This window comes from Oryctolagus cuniculus, chromosome 1, assembly GCF_964237555.1.
Source record: "Oryctolagus cuniculus chromosome 1, mOryCun1.1, whole genome shotgun sequence".
Taxonomy (NCBI): domain Eukaryota; kingdom Metazoa; phylum Chordata; class Mammalia; order Lagomorpha; family Leporidae; genus Oryctolagus; species Oryctolagus cuniculus.
In genome coordinates, this window is record NC_091432.1 from 154061876 (window position 1) to 154083614 (window position 21739).

Sequence of the window (21739 nt, forward strand, 5' to 3'; positions counted from 1 at the left end):
GCTGCGGAAATTTAAGCAGTCTGTCCAAGTTCATTGAATTAGGAATAATACAAATAGTTAACACCTCCTTAATGATTACCACATGCTAGGACCATCCCGAATGCTCCCTACACACTGGCTCACTTGATCATCCTTGTATTAGTAAGGAAGGAGGGGATGGTGCCCTGCTACTTATCATCAACCTCCTCCTTCTATGGAGCAAGCTGAGGCACTGAGGCAGTAAGTGGGAGCTTCAGGCTACCCAGCTGTTGAAAGAACTGGGATGTAAACCGAGGAGGTCGGAGTGCAAGCTGTCATTTAACCAGGGTTTTGCTGTACTTCTTTGCTCAGAAAATAGTGCCATTCCCCTTCTACTATACTAGAAATTCAAGTGTGAGAGAGAGAGAAATGGAAAGAGAGAGACGTGACTGTGGGAATAAAGTCAGAACATGCCAGCCTAAGTAACTCATAACTACTTGCTTGCCTACCATTTTCTGGATAAAGGCTCAGGTTCTACCTCTAATGGGACAAACAGAATCAGCTGACATAAAATACCAAGAATCTAAGCCAATGGAGAATCACATGTTCACAATCTATAGGGTGCTTGGCTTAGCTGGCTCTGATTGTATTCTTCCCTATGAACAGGGTCATTTCTTGTTGGTGTTGAGGTCCTTATGGCCTGGCTAACGAGTAGAAGATTGTTCCTGACTTGTTCCGTGTTCTTTGGGAGGAAGGCATTACATTTTCTTTTGTTGGACTGCGCTAAGATTGGCTTGATTTGTTAGGTAAGCAGGAGGGGAAGGGGCCAGTATTTCAGGAGAGGGAGACAAGGAAAGCAAAGGTTGAAGGGTAGAGTAAGCATGATGTCTCTGGAAGCAGGGAAGTGATTTGGCTGACTAAAGCAGAAACTGAGTTTTGGGGAAAATGAAAAATGAGTTTGGATAGAGGATGTAGCCAGTGGGACATCAGACAGAGATGTGGCAACTGTGTGTGGTAAGCTAAGAAGATTTTAGGAAAAAAATACAGTCTGTGATGGACACAACTAAAAATATCAAGGGTGACTGGATGCAATGGAAGGCCAAGTCCAGCAAGACAGTCAGGAAATGGCTGCAGAGAGCCAGGGGTGAGAGAACCAAGCTACTGCAAGCAAAGTGGTAAAGACAGGGAGGTGCTCAGAAAACAGAGTTGTAAGATCTCAGGGAGAGATGGGCCTCGGAGTTCGTTACTGTAACTGCCTCCTTCTCCCCTCACCCAGGGATGGGTGAATTCCCTCCGTGATTTGCTAGTCCAGTGATGACCCAGTGGTTGAATGGACACTTGAAGGGAAGCAGAACTCTACCTCCTCTTCTCTTTCTGTAACGCTCGATCAGAAATGCCTTTGTAGTAAACCCAAACTGGAACTTTAATACATCGGTCATTTCAAAAGATGAACCAGCTGCTTTGTGGGAAAAACCTGGTATTTGTGGGAATAGTGGAGTCAGAAGATCTGAGATCAAGGCTCTGATTGAGTGGCTTTGAGAAAGTTGGTACACCCTGTGTGTCTTGGTCACTTTGTGGCAATGTGGATGATGCACATCTTGCATTGTTCTCTAGTCTATTTGGGGATAGAATAATAATAATTGTGATGATGCTTTGGAAACTTCAGAATGTCACATCAAGAAGGGGCAGGTAACAGTATTAATGTTCCACAGGAGGGGAATATGATACAGTGTGGTGGTAGAGAAGGCTGGATCCACCTTCTAGCTGTGCCTGTTGAATATTTAGGCTAACAACTGCTCTCACCCTTGTTTCCATAGCTGCCATATAAGGATAAAAAATAGTCTGAGCTCAGAAAGTTGTTGTAATGGCTAAGTCTGATAAAGCACTTGACACAGGGTTTGCCTGGCATGTAATAAATGATGAATAAATACCTACTATTGTAATTCCTGATAAATGATGACTGCCTGCAAACAGGAGATGAGTTGAGAAAAAGGAATCAAATCCATGGCCTTGAACTTGAGTAACAAAATGATGGTGGTATTGCCTGTAACTGAGAATGTAAGGGAAGCTGCTTGGGATGATCAGGCAGAGGTTTTGAAATTTTGCAACTCCTGGCATAGCTCTGTTTATCTATATCCACAGGTGGCATTTTGAAAGTGGTTGTTTTAGCCGGTGCCGGAGCTCACTAGGCTAATCCTTTGCCTAGCGGCGCCAGAACACCGGGTTCTGTCCTGGTTGCCCCTCTTCCAGGCCAGCTCTCTGCTGTGGCCCGGGAGTGCAGTGGAGGATGGCCCAAGTCCTTGGGCCCTGCATCCCATGGGAGACCAGGAGAAGCACCTAGCTCCTGCCTTCGGATCAGCACGGTGCGCCGGCCGCAGCGCGCCAGCCGTGGCGGCCATTGGAGGGGGAACCAACGGCAAAAAGAAGACCTTTCTCTCTGTCTCTCTCTCACTGTCCACTCTGTCTGTTAAAAAAAAAAAAAAAAGAAAGTGGTTGTTTTAGGGGCCTACTTACTGGTGGTTGACAGCGTTCTCTCTCTGACACACATATAGCAAGAGCTGACAGAGTACAATATAGTGTAGGCAGTCACAGCGCTTTCTGCCCGAGCCATGCCATAAACAGTTGGGAGCTCAATTCATTGTTGCCAGAAACACTATCATGTTTTGTTGCCACGATGGTGAAAGAAATGGAGGGGCAGTCCTGTCCTTGGACAGCATCGTTGTTTAACAAAGAAGAGTAAAACCCATGCAGAAGAAAGGTAAACTGTTACAAGTGTTTTTATCATAGCTACTTAGAGCTGCTAAAAGGTGCCAGGGCAGCTGCCCTCCCATCGGTGGCCAATTCTTAGGAAAAAGGCGAACCAGCCTTGGCTGTGAATGCTGCAGGAGTTGCAGTGAGGAGCGTATTTGCGCCATCACGACTAAGTGCCTTAGGTAAGACCATGATGCTGGTAACTTTGGAGGGTAGGAGGGAGCACACTTTGCAAAGTCTGGGTCCTTTCAGAACGTTTCTTCAACTATCAGGCAAGCTGATCTCTATTTAACAGGATTCCCACTTAACAGATGAAGCAGCTAATAATTAGAGTTTACATAGCTTGTCCCTGGTCACACAATCCTTCTTATTCTCTCTTCATGCTCTAGTATTGCCAAGGGAGAGAGTCATTTTGAGAAGATGTGAAGAGAAATAAAGGCAAAGCAATATCTAAAGAAAATAGAGGCAATGCCAACTCTAAGTTTGCATAAGGACTTGATACTAGGGGGGTATTAATAGTAAAACTAAACCAACTCATCCCACAAGGCCAATTCTAGCTAATTATTCTGGAATTTCTTCTGCTTTTCTGATCTCAAATATCTTACATAAAGTAGTAGTTCCTAAACATCTCTTCTCCAAACTCTACATCAATTTCTTATTGGACTTTCCACCTGGATACTTCACAAGCGTCTCCAACTCAATATGTACAAGACTTATCATAGCCCAGTGCTAATGCTTTCTATTTGCTACCTAGATGAGGGCCACCAAAACCTATTCAAGGGAGCCAGAATACAGAAGTCATCTTCAACCCTTCATGTGGCCTCATATCTAATCCCTCACACTTTCATGTCAATTCTATCTTCAAACATCTCTGCATTCCATCTGTTCTTCCGCATTTCCAGCCCTCCCACATGACTTCTCACCCAATCATTCCTACCCCACATGGTCTCCTGGACTCAGACTCTACCTCCACCCCACCACCTCTCCCTCATCCAATTCTGTTTTTCATTCTCCCACCCGAGTGATCTTTCTCGAATTTAAATTCCATCAGACCACTCTTCTACATAAAATCTTCCAATTCTGCTGTCTCAATGGGGAACGGAGTTCCATCAAAGGCAAACAAGTGCCTTCCATATTTGGCTTTTGCCTCAATATCTAGACTCATCCTCTGCTGGCTCTCCTTCCAAACAGGAACAGACCCATTTGGTGCCCTGCACACATCCCTTGGCTTCATCATGTCTGTGTGTAGAATTACCTTCCAAGTGTGAGTATCTCTTGGTACTTGCCTGAAGCTTTTGACTACTGTGTCAGGCATACATAGCAGGTGGAAAGAATGAGGGACTTGAGGCTCAGGAGTTGTTTTCCACCAATGACAGGGATTTGACATGAGGACCACAGCTCCATTACCCCTCCATTGGCATGACTCTTGGGTCTTGATCTATACCATGTTCCAGGGCTTGCCCACAATGCTGAGCTCCAGCTGCCCTCATGGTAGCTGGTGCCCCGCCCCCTTCTTAATCTTGCTCACCTACTCCACAACTGGCATTTTCTTTCCTCTCTCAAATAAGCCACTTGCAGTTGAATCTTGGTCTCAACATCAGCCTCTGGGAGACCAACCAAGGCATATCCTCAAGCTCTGGCATTTCCAAGAGACTTTCAGTGCCCAGATCCATCACGCACTCTCCCACTCTGTACCTACTCCCTTCTGTCTTCTCACAGAAAAATCTACTTTTCCTTTACAACTCCAACTATCCTCCTCCTCTGTGAAGTTTCCTCTGAATATTTCCTGCTATTCCCTAATGCAGCTGAACTGACTTTTTTCTGTGCTCTGTAGTGCTTTCTATGTGTAGTAACTTAGTGCTTTACATATATGTATTAGCCTATGTATTAACTAATAATATTATACATATGCATCTCCCCCACCTCACAATTACTCTTTGAAGTCAGGAAGAATTTTTCATGATCAGGAACCACTACTTGTCACATGACAGGGGATGGAGAATATTTTGATAAATTAGTAACGTGTTGGGAGTTGAAAATGCAAAATAAAAGGTTACCTGATAGCTGAAAACTCCATGAAAAGGTGCTCATTGATTCATTCAACACACAATTATTGAGCACCTAGTACATGCAAAGAACTATTCCAGATATTTGGGGTAAAATAGTAGGCGAATCACTAATCTATTCTTTGGTGGAGCTTACTTGCTAACACAGGAGACACAAAGTAAAATATAAAAGCAATAAACTAATAACTTTTGTATTGCTAATGTGGTTGGAGGCTACTAAATGCTGTGGAACAAAAAGATCAAGTGGGCAAGCAGATATGAGCCATAGTGGTAAGGGCTAGTGATTGAAACACAGGTTGGAAAAAGACTATAACGGGATCCAGAAACCACAGCAACACGATGCAAGAACAGAGAATGTGTTCCTAGTATGTTGCAGTTACTTGAAAAGTTAGCTGACAAGGTTAATTGCCAGTACAGTAATTTTGCTTCCAGTAGGCTAGACATTTGTGGCTTCAGAGCACACCAACACTATTCTGCCCAGGCCTGCAATATCTTTAGTTAAAAATGACTGCTTTCCTAGACCTGTGGTCCTCGGGCAAATTGCCTGCTGTGAATCCAATTTTTAATGCAAAATATCTTTCCAGCACAGAAGTTCACTGCCAACTTTTTGGAGTTCATGGAGAGAATGTTATTAGTTGACAAAAGTGTATTAAAGAGGGGTGCTAAGTTTCAGGAGGTAGAGTGGAGGAATGAGGCAGACCAGGGACTGCACAACCACTCAAGCAGATCTTCCCAACTCTACATACCACACTGAACCCACCAACTCAGTTCTTAGCAGGACCACCCATGTCGGGAAAAGAATACAACATGAGCAATCAGAATTGTTGTACTTGGCCTAATGTGTTAGCAGTTAATATAGTGAATTTGCCTTTTGAACATGCTCATATTAAAAAGAACTGCAAAGAGAGGAGAGTAAACAGTATCTAGAAGTATAAGACTATTTTTAAGAGTACATGATTTACAAATGAGATTGACAAGATTCTAAGAGAAGTGATCTCTCACTATAATGGGAGGCTCTAAAAATAAAATTCTGAAAATATAAATCACAAAAGGTGTCAATGAGGAAGGGAGACAGGAAGTACTTAAAGATACCAATACCATGTCAGAGAGAGCTCTCAGAAAGATTGGTATTTAAATATTTGCAAGGACAGAACTCTCAGGGTTTCTTGCTAAGAGTTTGGATCACTGCAGGGGAGACAATGCTGAAAAGCACTACTTTAAGCTTTTCGGTGGCTCCCTGGAGTACAAGACATGTCCAGACTCCTTCACATGGCATCCAGAACCCTGCAATGGGACCCAGCTGTGCTGTTAGCCCATCTCTCACATCGTACCCTAGTCGTTGGCACCAAAAGCTGATAGTTTTCAAATGCTCCAGGTCTTCTTCCTTCGTAGCCTCCTGTCTTTAGCTCTGTTCTTCTACGTTTGCCTCTTGCTCAGAGGACGACAGCACTATACTCAGCATATCATTGACAGAGCGTTTCTTCTGCAATTTCTTTTCCCCGCACATGTGTACATCAAGGAGTGGGGCACCAGCTATCATGAGGGCAGCTGGAGCTCAGCATTGTGGGCAAGCCCTCACATAGCAGTCTATTTAAACCCCGTAAAGGCAAGGAGTGTGTTCCTGTCCTTTGGCTATAGCTCCTGTGCCTAGCATAGTACTTAGCATGTAGGAAGATACTTCAAAAAATTGGTAGAAAATGAAAATAAAAGACAAGTTTACTTTGGTGTATGAATTTTGTAATCCATCCATACAAGGAGTTTTCAAAAAGTTCATGAAAATGAGTAATATGCAAAAACTGCATGAATTTCAAAAATAAACTTCATCTTTGAAAAAACTATTTTATTTACTTTGAATGGCAGGGAGAAAGAGGGAGAAAGAATGAGACAGAGAAAGAGAGAGATCTTCCATCTGCTAGTTTATTCCTCAAACACCTGTGTCAGCCAAGGTTGGGCCACGTGCAAACTAGGAGCCAGAAACAATGCAGATCTTTTCATGTAGGTGGCAGGGACCTAACTACTTGAGCGAGTACTTGTCTGCTCCCTGGGTGTGCATCAGCAGGAAGTAGGAAGTGGAGCTGGGACTTGAAACCAGGCACTCCAATATGGGAAATGGGCATCTCAAACAGTGTCTTCACTGCTAGACCAAACATGAGTTCCTAAACTTATTTTTAACTCCATTTTCTTGTGAACTTTACAAAGTATCCTCATAGTGTTTAATAAAAGTTAGGTGAATAGGCAAATGATTTAATATAACATCAAGCATATATGAATATAACAGAAAACATCTGACAATCCAAAGGACGTTTCTTTAGTGAATTAGGGTTCACTACCCAGGCGTTCTCCTGAAGATGTGTTATTGAGTCCATTTCCATGATGAACACATGGTGACTCAGAGGGTCAGGTGGAAGTGGTAGACTGAATAATGAGTCTCTGACGTCTTTAGGACCCTTATGAATATTACCTTGAGTGGCCAAAGGGGTTTTGCAGGAGTGACCAGGTTAAAGATCTTGAGATGGGGAGATTATCCTGGAAGCTTGAAGTAAGCCCAGGGCAATCACAAGTGTTTTTATAAGGGGAAAGAGAGGGAGGCCTGTATTAATATGCTATGACATCAACATAGAGAGAGAAAGACACTACTTCTGGCTTTGAGAATTGTGGAAGGAACCACGAACCAAGGTATGCAAAGCATGACGGTCTAGAAACTGGAAAAGACAAGGAAATTGGTTCTCTCCTGGACAGTTGGGTGGCCCTATCAACACCTGGATTTTGACTTAGGGAGACCTCCTGTTGACTACTGCTCTGAAGAACTGTGGGAGAATACATGCATGTTGTTTTCAGGTGCCACGTTATGGTTATTTGTTACAGAAGTCTTGGGAAACTAACACAGCAACAGCACAAGTGTGTCACTAGGGAAGATTCAGGAGACGCATTGTCCTAATTCCTGAGCTTAGCCATGATGGAAGCAGAGCTCTTGTGGTTTTGGATGAGTCATTTAATCTTTTAACCTTGGGGCAGAAATCCGTAAGCTATGTGGGACACCATTCCTGCAGAAGTATCAGGCTATAGCCTTGGCCATTGCCTATGAGGAGGGCCAAGGGAGTATCCTGACACTTTAGCACTGCTTGTAGACAGGACATCTCTGGAGAGAAGTAGCCAGAGACCAACCTGGCTGTGCCTCTCCATCACTCAAAGATTCCCGCAGGGAGAGCTGAGCCTGCAGCTTGGAGAGAATAGGGCTCAGGTGCAGGCAGGGACAGGGGCTTCGTGTTCAGTGGGAGGGAGGCCCTCTGCGTGCATTAACATGCAGTATCTTGTTAATCTTCAGTAATGATGCCACGTCATTTGCATAACACAGATGATGGAAGTGATCAGAGAGATTCAGCGATTTATCGATTTATCCAAGGTTACATGCTAAGCGGCTAAGCTAGGACTTGAATAGGTCTCCATAGCTGAATTGCTAGATTTGTGACGTCTTCAGTCTCAGCGGCTCTTGAGGAGGTGGGGGAGCAGTAGCATTGGCACCAACTAGGAATTTATTGAAAATAAAAATTCTAGGCCGGCGCCGCAGCTCACTAGGCTAATCCTCCGCCTTGCAGCGCGGGCACACTGGGTTCTAGTCCCAGTCGGGGCGCCAGATTCTGTCCCGGTTGCCCCTCTTCCAGGGCAGCTCTCTGCTGTGGCCTGGGAGTGCAGTGGAGGATTGCCCAAGTACTTGGGCCCTGTACCCCATGGGAGACCAGGAGAAGCACCTGGCTCCTGGCTTCGGATCAGTGCATCGCGCTGTGGCCCAGCGCGCTGGCCATGGCGGCCATTTGGGGGGTGAACCAACGGCAAAGAAAGACCTTTCTCTCTGTCTCTCTCTCTGTCTGACTCTGCCTGTCAAAACAAAGAGTGAAGTTCTCAGGTGGAGTGGCAGACAGGAGCCTGTGTTTGTGCAGGCTCTCAGGAGATTTGGATGCACCCTGAAGTTGGAGAAGCCCTTCTCCCAGGACAGTCCTCTTAGAGCCCTTTAGAGTGACCATTGCTATCTCGGTTCACATTCAGGCTGCTTGCTTCTCTAGGGTACTGCTGAGCCAATGTGCAGGGTGCCAGAACATTTTTACATTTGTCATCTTGTGTAGCCTTTTGATGGAAGGTTTAGGGGAGAAGTGGAGGAAGGACCCAGCTCAGAGTCAGAAATTCTGCTGACCGCCTAGAGGGCAAGTCCGCTATAAAAGTCCCGGTAAGAAACAAATAAACATCATCTGTATTCTGTTTTAGAGTTGCCTAATACTTCACCTTGGGCAGCAGGAAGTGATTGATGTGGCCTCTGCTGATAACCGTTAGATAAAGCTGCAGTGTTAAAGCACCTGCTGTATCTGGCATTCTCAGTGCTAGCTATGGTCTCAATGGACTCAGAGCTTGGAAGACAGAGCACTTAAATGGCAGTGGTCAGAAGTGCAGAGAACACATATCAACAAATGGGCCAGGGCCAGTTAGGGGCTTCCATAGTTTGCCTGCCTCATGAAGGTTGAGCAAGCCTGGACAGTCCTGGAAGAAGCATCTGTTAGTCAGCTTCTATTCTGGAGCAAATATCAGAGGTCCGATTGTCCTGGAGCACCCCCAGGAGCCCTCTGTGGTTTGTGGATGTCTCGCCATCTCCCTGCACTGTGTTTCCTGGGAACTACAGAGGTGGTTCTTCATCTTCAGCTCTGGGTCATTGAGGTTTACTCCTACAGACTTGGAAGGGGAAGGTGGAGGGTTGATTCAGGGGGAGAAGACAGTAAGTGTGAACCTCCTAATATGACCCATAAACAAGTCTGTAAGGTCTGACCCCCATCCAACTCTAATCCCCTGTCCCCCCTCATCCCTGCTCTCACCTCCCTCCCATCCACATTCTGTCATTGATCAAGCCTCCCATGTAGACGCTTTGTAAATATGGCTGGAATAACCCCCTGCCGCAGGCCTGATTACTTCTTGCCTCAACACTGTTGGAGTCACAAGTTCACATTTACCTTGTGTTTCTTTTTAATTAAAAAAGTATTTATTTGAGAGGCAGCGAGAGAGAGAGAGAATGCTCCCATCCACTGGTTCATTTCCTCATATGCCTGCAACTGCAAGGCTTGGGAGCTGGAAACTCCATCCAGGGCTCCCGTGGGGGTGGCAGGGACCCAATTACTTGCACCATCACTGCTGCCTCCCCAGGGTGTGCATTAGCAGGAAGCTGAAATCAGGAGCTGGAGCTGGAGAGTGAACCCAGGTATGAGATGTGGTGTGTGGGCACCTTAACCAACATCTTAACTGATAGGCTAAGTGCCTACCCCATTTTTGCGATTATTCAATTGATGCCTGTCCCTCCCCACTTCCACAGTGTAAGCATGAGGGCAGGAAATACATTTGCTTTTCCCCAACATTGAATCCCCCATACTTAGCACAGGTACTGGTGTCTAATATTGGTTCAATAAATAGCCTTAAAATGAATTAATGAATTAAAATACTCTAGTACAGTCATAGAGGCAAGACAAGTAGTATGTTTTGCTTCTGTTGCTTTGTCTCCCATTTGGGGGTAGAAACAGTGAGAATTAAACTGTGGCTAGGTAAGTGGACTCAATACAACCTTTGCAGGAATGCTGCAAACTTATTAGAAGAAGCTGAGCACAAAAGGAGTAATTTGAAGTTGGTTCTGCAAAGGTGTCATCTCAAAATACACTCCAAGTCTGAAAGGGTGACATAAAAATAAAGCTGAAAAATCAGCTTTCCATGCTCAATAGCTATCATTTCTTTAGGTCTGGTGGTTAGAAAGACTTTGCCTTCCGATATTTGCTCCACCAAAATGTATAAACCTAAGTTTATGACTAAGCATCCTCCATCTGAAATGCAGAATTTTGGATTTTGGAATTAGGGATGCTTATGATGTATCACTTTGCCTTCTTTGTAAAGCAGGGATTGGAGAGGGTGCAGGAGATTGGCTTGTAGATTTCTTCCATTAAATGATGATGGTAGTTAACATGTGGGACTGGAGGGAAGAGGACAGACTCAGAGGAAAGTTAACCTCATTTGAAGATGGGTTAGAGATAGTTGGAGGGGGTGGATCCAGGATGGATCCCAAGGTAATATTAATAGCCAACATACATTGTGCCTAATGCATGTACTCTTCAAAGTATCTTATATGATTAAGTCATTTGATCTCCACAATGTCCCTGAGATAGAGGTAGAGTATTATCCAAATGGGGAATTAGAGACACAGGCAGACTAAATATATTTCCCAAGATTACACAGTTAGTAAGTGACTGAGCCAAGATTTGAACCCTGGCGGCTTCCCTCCAGATTCTGTGATGGTAACTATGACATCAAATCCTTTCTTGGAAAGGAAGAATGACTCAGTATCATAGGTTCAACATAATCTTTGCCCATGGTTACATAAATGGGTAAGGGCAGGAGGGGGAATGCACTACCAGGCTATAAGGGTTTGAAAAACTGGGATGCAGAAACAGTCAAGGGCACCTGCACTGTCAGAAGAGCTGGACTTGGAGTGGGAAGACCTGGCTGATCACGTGACCAGGCGAGAGCAACTGACCACTTTCACACTGAAATGGGGACTACCAGACGTGCCTGACCTAAAGTGATCAGTAAGTAAATGACAAATTTGATCTGCAGTAAAGGAAGCAGAGAAGGGTGATGCTCACATCTTGTCTACCTGCCAAAATCATAGCTAGCCATGCAGTTTAAGAGAACAAGCCTGGAAAATGATCACCAAGAGACAGGTGAGAACTTCACCTCTGTGAGTGAAAATGACGCCAAGGCAAGGCTCAGCGGGGAGTTCGCCTTGTTAAAGCAGCTGCTGTTTGACCAACTGCTGACAACCTGCAGGGAGGCACCACCTAGGCTCAAGCCATCTGATAACAAATCTCTAATCCACACCTTCAGCCAAGTAGCCAGGTGTGTCAGACTCACAGGCTGCAGATCAGAGCACTAGTTGCTCATTAGTCATTTCTTCCATTTGAAGAGTTGCAGTTTGTCTCAGTTCTGCTGGGTAGAGCACAGCCACCGACTGATATTCAGCTACCTAACCCTTTGCCCATGTGATGTTTATAATAGTGGCTCTCAATACATCAAGAATAGGGGTCTCAAACTCAGGAATGAAGTGACATCCGTGTGGTGTATCTGAAACATCAATGTGGCCCCAGACCATCTCAGAATCTGGCAAAAGCACACATTCAGATTGTGCAAGCTTGGTATTAGTTTTCTATGCTGCCATCACCCATTTCCATTCATTTTTTTGGCTTGAAAAACCCACTTCTCACGGTTCTGTAGATCAGAAATCTGAGCCCCGTGTGGCTTAGTTGGGTATCCCCTGCTCTGGCTTTTACAAGGTTGGGATCAAGGTGTTGTCAGGCTTCACTCTTTCTGGAGAATTTGATTGTGAACCTGCTTCAAGTTTATTCAGGTTGTTGGCAGAATTTAGGAGAGTGTCTGTTTCTTTGCTGACTGCTGGGAGGAGGTGGGGCTCAGTTTCTAAAATTTCCTGTATTTCTTGCTTCAGCACCTGCCTCCTCCTGCATCTTTATACTCTCTTTCTGCATCATGTTTTTTGCATCTCTACTATATCTCTCTGAGTCTACTTTGTGCCTATTTGGACTATTCTGACTGCTCTCTGTTAGGGTGGGTTGATAAATTATAATTAAATTTATGATGGAGAAGGAGTACCTCTCCGTCTCCCTCTCCATCATAAATTTAATTTTAATTACATTTAATTTTAAAGGCTAAATTATAGCCTTTAATTTCTTCTGCAAAGTCCCTTCACAGCAAGGAATCTTGGGGGGGGGGCATGTTTACAATTCTGCTGCCATTGTAATCATGCCCAGCTGCTGTTGCTGCTACTGGTCCACAATTTGAGTGGCAGATCCTTTAAGCAGCAGGTTTGAGTGGCATCATCTTTGTGGAGTTGGTGCCAATGGTATTGCACGTCAGAGATGCAAATTCCATGAAGTTGTTTTCTGTTTTCTGTTTATACACAGTCCGCCAACGTATGATGGCAGAGAGAGAGAGAGAGAGAGAGAGAGAGAGAGAGAGATCTTCCATCCACTGGTATACTTCTCAAATGCCCACAACAGCCAGGGCTAGGCCATGCCAAAGCCAGGAACCTGGAACTCCATCCAGGTCTCTCACATGGGTGGCAAGGACTTATTACTAGCCATTACTAGCTGCCTCTCAGGGTGTGCATTAGCAGGAAGCTGGAACCAGAAAGTGGAGCCAGGATTCAAACCAAGGCACTCCAACATGGGATGTGGTATCCCACAAGGCATCATAACCACTGAGCTAAATTCTTGCTCCTTGACTTAACGGTATTTTCAATTTCTTATGGGTTTATCAGGAAATAACCCCTCTGGTGATAAGTAGTCAAGAACACTGGTTGTCCCAGTGTTCCAGTGTCTTGGTCAGGATGATTTCTTTCCTGTCATTTATTCAATTATTCATTTAAGCATTCATTCATTGGTTTTCTTCAACTATTAATGAAAGAATTATTAAACTGTTATTTTTTCTGATATTTTTCTAGGTTCATGATATGCAATGTGTTTACCATTTAAATGTCCTCCATGGAGCACATTTTGCAGTTAGAATTACAAACTGCATAAATACTCCTACACAACTAGATACCAGTATTTATCATAGATCAATATGAAAGTCTTCTATGAATGCTTACAATAAGGAGACTAACCTTGTCCATAAGTATCAGGAAATGAAGGAGTGATATTTAATCTGAGGCTCAGATAATGAATGTTAGCTAAGTATAGATGATTAGGTATGACACTAAAGTAGGGTGATTGGCATGTGGGAAGTTCTAAGGGATAGTAAAGAAGAGGCAGAGAGAGTCAAAGTAGCTGGAAAATGATAGGGGAGGGAGCCAACGACCTAAGATGAGTTTAGCTGAGATGGATCAGATTGACTGTGACCTTCAAGGTCATGTAAAGGAATATCAACTCTATCCTAGGAAAGTCAGAACACATAGGAGAGTAGATTCTCATGCTGAACTTTGAATTTTTTTTTTTTTTTTGCCAGAGTTAGACAGTGAGAGAGAGAGAGACAGAGAGAGAGAGTTGTAGACAGTGAGAGAGAGACAGGGAGAAAGGTCTTTCTTCTGTTGGTTCACTCCCCTAACGGCCACTACAGCTGGCACTGTGCCAATCTGAAGTCAGGAGCTGGGTACTTCCTCCTGATCTCCCATAGGGGTGCAGGGACCCAAGGACTTGGGCCATCCTCCGCTGCCCTCCCAGGCTACAGCAGAGAGCTGGACTGGAAGAGGAGCAACTGGGACTAGTACCTGGCGCCCCAACCGGGACTAGAACCTGAGGTGCCAGTGCGCAGGTGGAGGATTAGCCTAGTAAGCCACGGCGCCAGCCTGAACTTTGAATTTTTTAAAAACAGCATCCTAACTGCCATTGGAGAGTGGATTGAGGTGAGAAGCTGTAACGTGTGAACAGATAGGGTGTACTCAGTGAGGCTCATTAGGAGGAGGTACAACAAGCCAGGTGAGATGTAGTTCAATCCAGGGGTATGGAAAAGCATAAGGGAAGTGGAGGTAAAGAACAGAGTTGGATCTGAGACAGATTTGGAGGTGAAGTTCTCTTGACTTGCCTATGGCTCAGACTTGGGAGTGAGGGAGAAGATGATCAATGTGACTTTTTATTCCAGCCATGTTTGTGGCTCTCCTCATAATATAGATCAATTAAAAATTATATTCATACATACACATATATACATGGAATATAGAATATACATATAGAATATATAGAATATTGGAGTCATATTTTCTTGATAGTTTAGGGATTTATTATATTGTAATCATAATTCAGGAGGCAAAAATATCCCGTTCAATATCACTTGGAAAGAATTTGTGTTTCACCTAGCTTGTCAGAGGAGCTCACAGAATTTGTTCTATGTAGTAACATTCAACACCCAAATGTTTCCTCATTCTCCCAGTATCTCATTTTATTTCTGTCCAATTTTTCAATGAAGGTTGGAAATACAAACAATGAATGCCTCACAAAGGAAAATCAGCATGGAAGATGTCACATCCTCATTTCTTTTTCGCAGATACTGCCTCATTTTCCTTAGGTTCACTCTGATTTCTTCTACTCTTTTGACTTGTTGGGTGCTGCTAAGTCTCATGATGATATTAACATCATGTAGGCCTAATGTGTTCCCTTGGGGTGAGCATTGCTTTATTCACAAGAGACAATGTGAAGCCTGGATCAGACAACACCAGCTGATCCCTACTGCAGGATCATGGCCTGGAGCGTGTTTAGACAACATTCCTTTTGGCCCTTGTTTTTCTCCTTCTGGGGGAACTGATACTAGATCTTCCATCTCCTAGGGTACCTTAGACATTTATCACATTTGTATAAAGGGATAAAACCAGGCTTTTGGGACTATTGAGTGGAATAACCCATATGAAACATGGAAGGTATACGGGAGGTGTTAGGACTATTGTTTTCATTGTTAGGGAAGGGAGGTGCTAGGCTCTCATTTTCTTTCCTCTTGGTGATGATGGTCTGGATGAGTAGGGGTCTTTTAGGAGAAAGAGAAGGTATTGAGCAGGTCTGTGTTCCCTCACCCAGTCGTGTAGAGGCCTTGCCAAATCTGTTGCTCGGCTGTGAGCATCAGGGTGAAGAGGAGCCAGGGCTGCACCCTCTCATGTGGATCCATCTGACAGCTGAGCTCTGCTTAGTACTCTGTCCTTTTATTTTGCCGGCTCAATGTGGCCATCAATCCTCTGGGGACTGAAGCAAATACAGCCTCCTCAGCATTCTGTCTGAATGAATGCTTCCAGAATACATTGGCAGGAGGCCAAGGGTTGACTTGATGGGGTCCTTGGGCAAGTCAATTAGCCTTGCTGAAAAGCGGGTTGATTACTCTCATGACAAAGAGGTGGAGGAAGGGCAACAGTCCACAAGAAAAGCTTTTATGAGTTGACTCCACTGGATTTCTCTCCAGCCGTTCAGCTGCCCATCCTGCCTGCTTGCAGCATGGGCTTCCATGCAACCAGCATCCACAAGTCCTTTAAGTGGCTCCGAGCCTTTGTACAGGCTTTATCTGATTTGCTTTTCTTCTCAAGTATCTTTCTTTAATATACTGACCTTCTCTGACTTACAAATACTTGCTTCTCCTTCAAGGCTCAGGTCAAATGTCACTTGTCTTAGATGTCTTTTAATTCATTCCTCCACAAATATTTATTAAGCAAGGCACTATGCTAGGTGTATAAGGTGCAACTGTGAACACGATAGGCCAAGCCCTAGCTTTCATGCAGCTAACCAACAGTGAAAAAGTAAATGAGCCACAGAAAGTCCACATTGTGATAAGCACTGTGGAAAGACGAAAAGGGCGGGCAGTGTGGGGTGAGTAGTGGAAGGAGCTGACTCTGAGAAGTTATTTGGCCATGTCGGATGAGAAGAGGCTCGCCACGTAAAGAGCACGGGTCTTGAGGCACTAATATGTTGCTTTTGTTTGAGGGACAAGAAGAAAGTTGCTCTGATCACAACGTGAGGGGCAAGGGGGAAGTGACAGGAGGTGACGGCAGAAGGACACAGGTGGAGTTCGGACTTCATTCTGAGGAAGAGAGATGGAAAGCCATCAGACTTTGCAACCTGCCACTAACCTTGGGCATTGGTTTCTCTACTCCTATGCTAAGATTACGCACAACAGTACTCCAAACCAACCACCCTATGGAGCTCAGTAGGGACATATTTGGTATCACAAAGCCCTTTGCAGCAGGGCTGGGGGTTAAATGTAGTCATCTCAGGTGTGAACTAAAAAGTCACTACTTAACCTCAGAGGGATCCTTAACATTTCAAACGTACTTCAATAAAGCTGCCATCTTACAAACAATACTTGCCCACACATATCCATACTGTAACTTTCAGAGACATACGCCAAAAATGGATAAGAGTCTCAAATAAGTGCCTTTTTGAATAGTTTGACAGGAAAATATTGCTCTTGGCAGGCTCCAAATCAACAAACAAAAAATCCCATAAATGCCACAGCTTGGAATTGCTGGGGATGAACAGGAGGAAGGAGATTCGTGTTGGCGACAACAGAAGAGTGACTTCCTAAAGGGAGGCCTGACATTAACTGGAAAGGGTTTAAAAGCAACACACGACATTCTGGAACAGGTATGTTTATTTAGCGGGTTCTGGCACTGTTTGCAGTTTTTAGTTGCTGTGATGGCCACAATGTTTCATATATGGCACATCAAGTTACATGCTAATTGAAGAGAAAAAAAAGGCAAACTGTCTTTCACTCATCACTTTTCACTGAAACCTTCTATGCGGCGTTTGCTTACCTTTTGTTTCCTGGCAACATCTGTGAACTCTTCATTAGCATCAGACCAGACATCCTCGCATACACTTTAACACACTAAGAACATTGGCTTCAGAAACCTGTTTACATAAGCAATTTTAACAACATAATGGCTAAACCCATGCAAGGCTACAGAGTGCCCTTCCTTAGACCAAACAGTTTGCCAACAGAACATTTCAAAATACAAGGTCATCATGAAGGCAGGCAGCAGTCGACACTGCTACATGTAAGGCAGACTGGAGTGCTCTCTTGTTTTAAAACCAAATATCCTAACCCCATACCTACAGGTATTTAAGGGTACCTTCAATCTTCGGCACTGCAGGAGAATTCTGATTGAAAAGCGGAAGAACAAAAGCCTGAAACATAACTAGTCTGAGGCTGGCCGGGGAGTTACAACTTAACTCCAAGGAAAGTCATTGTGCATCTGATCTGAGTTCGTATTTGCCACGGCAATCTGCTGATTGGAGAACTGTGGGTGGGGGGAGAAAGGAGAGGAGGAGCGGGAAAGAGGCAGAAGAGCTGGTTTGGAGGCCTCCCATAGTGGCTTGGGATGGAGATAATATTGGTTTGGCCCAAAGGTACAGTTGCGGTGTGGGCAGAAGTAGACTGTTTAGAGATATATCTTGGAAATATAATTAGTGGGGCTTTGCTGAGAAATTGGATTTGGGGTAGAACAAAAGGCATCTTGAGCAGCTGGCTGGATGTATGGTACTGCCATTCACTGAGGTGAGAGAGTGGGATGGGAATGATGGTTAGGAGGCTGGGGTGTCTGAAGTCTGCATTGTTCATTCTAAGCTGCCTATTAGATACTGGAAGAGGAATGTCAGCAGTTAGTTGTGAATTTTGAGAGAAGAGATCTCAAGATTAATCTGGGCATAAGTGGTGCTGTGGTTCGGATGTGGTTTGTCTCCCAAGGCTCATGCATTGGAAGCTTGGTCCCTAGGTGGTCGTGTTAAGAGGCAACATCATCGTCACGAGGCAGAGCCTTGTGAGATGTCACTGGGGACACTGCCCTCTAAGAGAGCAAGGCTGTTCTTGTGGGCCTCTGGATAGTTCTCACAAGAGGGTTGTTACAACGTGCAAGGCTGGTCCCTCCCCGGTCTCGCGCTGGCTTCTGTCTCACCATGCGATCTTTCCATCTGGCAAGCACTCCCACCGCGATGCCATCGCCACATGTGACACAGCCGGAGCTACCCTCACAGGAGCCCATGCCATGTTATTCAGACTTTCAGTCTCCTAAACTGTGAGCTAAATACCACCCCCCCCCTTTTCCACAAAGTGTCCCCCCAAGGTATTCTGTTAAAGCAACAGAAAGCAGACTAATACAGATGGTATTTAAACTCATGAGCCTGGGTAAGATCTCTCTGGAGAGAGTGCAGCAGGCATAGAGGAGAGGAGCAGCTATATACTGTCCCTGGGAAGCTTCCCCACGCTTATGCCTACATTTTCTACAGGCCCTCCTCCTTGGAGTGAATCAAGACTTTCCCCCTCCTTTGTATAGCTCCATGAATGTGCCCACAGTTCCTAGATTCTCCAACCACTGCAGCTCTCACAGCCTATCAAACATATTAAAATTCACCTTCATCCTACATTAAGTTTGATTTTAGTTGATTCCTTAAGAGCTGAGTGGCAATCGACTAGTTGTCAAGTTTTATAGATATTTAATTATCATTTGATTCTGACCTTTGTGGTTTTATGTTTCATGCTCCTTTTGGATGCTCTCAACAAGCCTGTAGTGCAAGGGCACAGCACCCCAGGATTTAATTGGTAAAGCAAGCCGGCTCGTCTGGGCCCACCAATGCTTTATGACCTCTTATGGCGTTCAGCAGCCTTGGTTGTAACAGGTTTTTATGTTTGTTTTCCCTATTAGACTGTAAGCTTGAAGAGGGCAAGCTTGGTATGTGGCAGAGACCAATAATATTTACTTATGGAAGCAATTAATTTGAGCTCTTCAAGAGGAATAGCCAAGTCTAGGGATGTATTGTACTTTCTAGCTTCCCTTGATAAATGGCTCTTAGTCCCTGACTTGCAACCTATGTAATACGGAGCTGCTTTTCTCTGGCACTCGTAGCGAGAAAGCAGCATTGCACAGGCTGAAGTTATGGCCTTTAGTTGCAGCCACACCTGATTATTAGCTGTGCTTCTTGCATCTGAAAAGTCTGACTTTTGTGTGGGCCAAATTAAAGCCATTTTAATAAAACCTTCTTAATCATAAAGCGCTATATTCTTAAATTATTCTTTTCTGAAGTTAAAAAACAGATCTTACAATTAAAGAGATTACAATTCCAGTTTCAAGAAAGTTTCTGAAATTTTCTAGGAAGTGGGTTGTAAAATATCTTTTGTTGCCTGACATTTGGTCCTCAAAAAATATTGTAACTGAACAATAGCTTTTTAGAGAGGAGCCCTTGAAAGAAAATCCTTTAGTGATAAACCAGTCAAGCCGACCATAGAAATACCTGAATGTGGAGAATGAGAAGGGGCAGCTGCTACCCCTGATCACAAATTAATGACGCAGCATAAATGCATCCTTATTGCTGCAGAACTGAACACAGGCCAGATCTTCAATCCTTGTGATGAAGAGGAGACTTGATTATATGGATCACAGTCCCATTCCTGGTGCCAAGTAGCTCCAATGAACCAGGGTAAAATGAAGTTCATCTTGGCTATGTCTAGCTAAATATGTCAGAGGCTTTATCGTTGTCTGCTGACAACTTCAGATTTTATGGGTTGGTACAAAAGTAACATTTGGAAATGGACAGTGACTTCGAAGAGAATCAAGTTTATGCCTTCTGTCATCTACATGTATCGAATTTCCGGCCTGGTGAGGTCAATCTGTGGCTGGCCTCTGATTCTGCCATTTTATATTAGACGCTGGAAAGGATATTGGGTTGGCTGAGTCACAGTTTAAAAATGACTCTGTGTGCTACTTCTATTTGTGAGGCTGCTGTCTGCCATTGTTCTTTTCTTTTCTTTTTTTTTTTTTTAATTTATTTGACAGGTAGAGTTACAGACAGTGAGAGACAGAGAGACAGAGAGAGAGGTCTTCCTTCCGTTGGTTCACTCCCCAAATGGCTGCCACGGCTGGAGCTGTGTCAATCCGAAGCCAGGAGCCAGGTGCTTCTTCCTGGTCTCCCATGCGGGTGCAGGGCCCAAGCACTTGGGCCACAGCAGAGAGCTGGACTGGAAGAGGGGCAACCAGGACTAGAACCCGGTGCCCATATGGGATGCCGGCGCCGCAGGAGGAGGATTAACCAAGTGAGCCACGGCACCGGCCCCTACCATTGTTCTTTGAGTGAATCTCAATGACAGCCTGGGAGCTGTTAATGCCTATTTTACGTTTTAGCCTCATGACGTTCTTCTCATGTGAGGAACGTAAGGTTCTGTATGCTTCCAAACTGGAATGTGCCTGAAGTGTTGATGAAACTTTAATTTAGTAGTTACTAAAACAACCACCCCTTCCTTACCAAGCACACATTTGGTAAGTTCCTCAAAATGAAGGGCAGATGGTTGAATGCTGGATGGGACAGAAGAGATTAGCAGTGTGAGGCTACACTCTGAAATGGGGCGGAGAGTGAGGCAGGTCTGACGCATGTGTAGGCGGGCACTGATGATCAGCAGGGTATGCTGTGGACACCGGTGTTGAGGAGGATGGGCATCCATCCACCCAATTGCAAAGATTAGATTTCTTTTGACTAATCCATCAAATGTTGAGTCTCCATTCTTTGTATCAATGGACTAATTACATGAAACATCTTGCTTCTCTCATACCGCAAGTCTGCTGTTAACGTTCCTCCTCAGTTAAGGCCTTTAGCCATGCTTTAAGGGCCAATTCGAGGTCCACCTGCTTTAGGAAGCGTGCCTTCATCAGTGCAGTGCAAAGGAATCGCTGCTTGTTCTGATCTTAACACCACGTACCACTCATTTGAGATTTAGAATGCACCCTTTGGTGCTGTCTTACTGTTAGCATGATGATGGACCTGGATATGTAATCCCGATCAATTTGCTTCAAGATTATGGGCCTCCATTTTCTTATTTGTAAACAGAGGACAATACATGTACTCGTGCTTGGGAGTTTTTTTGGGAATTAAGAGGGGGACATATTTACATGATTAGGTTTACACTGCACTCTGTTCTCACATTGTTTAGTACAAAGTAAGCGGTCATTAAATTACTTTCTCTCCACTGACTTCATGACAACAGAGGTTCTCTTACACCTGGTTGTATTGCAGATCTTTAAACCTAGTTAGGCTCAGTTTGTTTGCTGCTTTGCCTGATTTCTCCCTTCTTTTCTCTAAGGCAGGGCCTTGAACTTTCAAGGAGAGTGACTGCATCTTGAGCAGGGTTCATACAGGTCTATACTCCACTGCTCTTCAGAGCCAACTGCTCTCTCCCACTCCGTGACACGCAGTGGATATTTCTTTTAGACAAAGTCATCTTTTAGGCATCTTGAGAAACATCCAGTATCAACTTCACAGAAGCTGTCAGCAAACTGAACAAAGCCACCTTCCCCTCGCACAGCTTTTGTATCCCCCACCTCCTTGCCCCCAGTCCACGGCCCCCATCTCTACCCACACACATACACACACACACACACACACACGCTGGTGGATGTGTGGGGCTGCAGAGGA

General features: G+C 44.5%; 1 protein-coding gene across 3 annotated transcripts in view; it reads right to left on the reverse strand.

Moving 5' to 3' along the window:
• Positions 1-21739, reverse strand: part of PCSK5 (proprotein convertase subtilisin/kexin type 5) — a 437660-nt gene that overhangs the window by 118960 nt on the left and 296961 nt on the right. The window lies entirely within an intron of this gene.